Consider the following 3957-nt stretch of genomic DNA (forward strand, 5'->3'; position numbering starts at 1 on the left):
CAATATTTTGCCCTTGTTGTTGTTGCTGTTAGGTGTCATTGAGTTGATTGCAACTCATAACAACCATATGTTCAACAACACAAAACATAGCCCTGTCCTGTGTCATCCTCACAAACCTTGACATACTTGAGCCCATCATTGCAGTCATTGTGTCAATCCATTTCATTGAGGGTTTCCCCTTTTCCTCTGATCCTCCAGCTTACCAATCATGATATCCTTCTCCAGGGATTGGTCTTTCTCACCACATGACCAAGGTAGGTGATGTAAAGTCTGGTCATTGTTGGTTCTAAGGAAACTTCCAGCTGCACTTCATCCAGGATAGATTTCTTCATCTGTCTGATAGTCCATGGTATTTTCAATATTCTTCACCAAAACCACAATTCAAAGGCATTTATCCTTCTTCAGTCTTCCTTACTGTACAGCTTTCACATGCATATGAGGAGAAATGAAAATACTATGGCTTGTGTTAGGCACACTTTAGTCTTCAAAGTGACATCTTTGCTCCTTAACACTTTAAAGAGGTCTTTTGCAGTGGATTTGTCCAGTGAAATACAATATCTGATTTCTTGACTGTTGTTTCCATGAGTGTTGATTGTGGATTCAGGTAAAATGAAATGTTTGAAAACTTCAATCTCTTCTCCAATTATCATGATGCTGCTTATTGATCCATTTGTGAAGATTTTTTAATTTTTTTCTATCTCCATGGCCTGCCATGTTGCCTGTTGCTCTTGAAATTATTACTGGCCTTAAACCAGTGGTCTGCCATGTTTGCCTGATGATCTTAGGACTGTTCCAGTTTACCTCTCCATTTTAGGTTCATCAGCCTCAGCAGCCAGCAGCTGCATGAGTCAGAATAAGCCTCTAGCTCCAGTGGGCCTCCAACAGAAGGCAGAGTTGATGGCCAAAGTCAAGGGGCCTTCACCCAGCCCTTAGGCCACTTTGAACTTGGACTTCTAGTTTTCTAAACTGTAAAAGAATAAGTTCCTATTTGTTAAAGCCATTGATTTGTGGTATTTCTGTTATAGTAGCACTAGATAACCAAGACATCATCCCACAACTTACCTGATCTTTGATCATTGGTGTTTAGTGTGTCAAATCTATTCTTCAGATGGTCTCTAAATTCAGGCCTGATATACTCAAGGTAGCATTTTGGGTCTTATGTACTTTTTTAAATTTTCTTCAGCTTCAGCTTGAACTTTCATATCATTTTCCATATTCATTTTGTCCATGATATTGACTGCAATTCCCCACAATGTAACAGCTGTCTTCTAGCTTTCTACACATAGTTATCTCTTCCCTGTGTACTTCACTCGCATGCACTCCCACCTACTGAGCTGTCTCGCTGTGCAAACACTACCCTTCTGTTCTCCCATGATTGATCTCTCCAGGGGGTATATCTACCTGATGTAAATATTCATGCCTATGTACTGCTTGGCTGGAAGCCACAGGAGTGAGTTCAATTCCCGATCTGGAGAATGGCTAGGGGCCATAGACTCAGGGGTCTCACCAGGCTCTATAAAACCAGCAAAACTGTTTATTATTTATTTATTTATTAATGATTTTGAGTTTTCTTCCACTTTGTTCTCCCACTCTATCCTGGATCTCCTGCACTGATCCTCCTCTGGGTGGTTGACAGTAGTAGGCAGGCACCATCTAGTTCTGGTCACATGGTCACATAGGCTGAGGATCACATCATGTACCAGTACCTTGGATAAATTGTTTTCCATGTGTCCCTGGCCTTCTTTAATCATCGTTGCTCTGGCAGAGGAGAAACCCATTGTGGCATCTATATAGCTGCTGGCAAGCTTTTAAGATCCCAATTGCTACTCACCAAAGTAAGATGTAGAACAATGTTTTTGTGTAGTATGTTATGCCAATTGAGCTTGATGTCCTCTGCAACCATGGTCCCAAGCCCACAGATTCAACTACTCACTCCTTCCACATAGTTGGTTGTGGCCAAGAAGCCACCACAACCTTGCCCCTTGTCAGTTCAGTATAGATCTTGAAATGTTCTTTTTGACAACAAGTGCAACAAAATTCCTCTTTGTGTCACTTCTGGCATTTCAGCTCAATAATACCTAGGATATCAATCTTCAAGGGTTCCAGTTCATTTTTGAAAATGTCCAGTTTCTCTAGATCCATACTTCATACATTCTACATCCCAATAATTAATGGACGTTTTCCATTATATCTTCTCATTTTGAATCACGCCACATTAGAAAATGAAGGGCCCTAAAGTTTTACTCCATCTACATCATCAAGGTCAGCTATACTCTTAGCAGGCAATCCTTCCGCAGTTGTATTCTGAGTGCCTTCCAACATGAGGAGATCTGCTTTCTGACGGTATATCAGATAATGTTTCACTGCTACTCAGAAGGTTTTCAGTGGCTAGTATTTTCAGAAATGGACTATCATCCTTGTTTCTAGTCTGTCTTACTCAGGAAGCACTGCTAAAACCTGTCCACCATAGGTGACCCTCCTGGTTGTTGAAGTACCAGTGACATAGCTTCCAGCATCACAACAACACATAAGGCAATGCAGTGTGACAAACAGACACATGAATGGTGAAGAGAAAAATCAGGCACCAGCAGTTTTAAATTGTTCAACAAAACTATGAAGTATGTATCAACAATCCCACTGCAAAGAACTTTGCTTCTTTTGGCGCAGTGAACAGTTAAAACATGTTAGGAACTTCCTAAAGTCTAAAAACAAGTTGAAGTTGTATTTATTATTCAATTTAACTCCTACTAACAATGAGAATAAATGCATAGAACTTTTATGTCTTTGCCATAACTCCAACTGTACAGCTTAATGATTCAATTCTTCTTTATGATTTGAAATAATTACTTTCCTTGGATTTGTGTTTTATTTTTCTTGTTGATATATTTTGCATATTTTATTCTTTATTTCAGAAGGTAAGGCTGGTGATCAGGGGCACTTTAAATTCATTAGTCTTTTTCTTGCTGTGTATCAGTGAAACTAAAACGATTGTTTGATCCTGTCAAGTTGATTCTGACTCATAGAAACACTATGTATAACCAAATGAAACACTGCCCAGTCCTGCACCATCCTCACAATCCCTACTATACTTGAGATCATCGGTGCAGTCACTGTGTCAATTCATCTTCTTGAGTGTTTCCCTTTATCTTTGACTTTCCACTTTAGTAATCATGATATCCTTCTCCATGGCTGAAGTACGTAAGAAGAAATCTGGCCATTCTCACTTCTAAGTGGCATTCCAGCTGCATGTCTTCCAGTATAGATTTGTTCATTCTTCTACTACTCCCTGTTATTTTCATTATTCTTCACCAACACCAAAATTCAAAAGTATCAATTCTTCCATCTTCCTGATTATTTGCCCACCTTTCACACACATATGAGGCAATTGAAAATACTACGGTTTAGGTTAAGCAGACCTTAGTCTTCAGAGTGACAGCTTTGCTCTTCAGCATTTTTAAAGAGATTTTTTTTACAGCATATTTGCACTGTCCAATGCGATGCCTGATTTCTTGATTGCTGCTTCCATGAGTGTTGATTTTGGATTCAAGTAAAATGAAATCTTTGACAATGTTAATCTTTTCTCCATTTATGATGATGTTGTTTATTGTTCCAGTTGTGAGGATTTTTGTTTTGTTTATGTTGAGGTAGTCTTTAATCTTCACCAGTAAGTACTTCAAGTTCTCTTCACTTTCAGCAAGCAAGACTGTGTCATCTGCATATTGCAGATTGTTGATGAGTGCTCTTCCAATCCTGATACCACATTTTTCTTCATGTAGTCCAGCTTCTCAGATTATTTCCTCAGCATACAGATTGAATAAGTGTTGTTAAAGGACACAATACTGATGGATATCCTTCCTGATTTTAAACTATACAGTATTGCCAGAGCAGACAAACAGCCAGACATCCAGGTAAGGGGAGGGAGAGGCACAGGTCCCACCCCAACCAGGCAGGAAAGCA

The sequence above is a fragment of the Orycteropus afer genome, unplaced genomic scaffold, assembly GCF_000298275.1.
Source record: "Orycteropus afer afer isolate SDZICR_OR568_19922 unplaced genomic scaffold, OryAfe1.0 scaffold00523, whole genome shotgun sequence".
NCBI lineage: Eukaryota > Metazoa > Chordata > Mammalia > Tubulidentata > Orycteropodidae > Orycteropus > Orycteropus afer.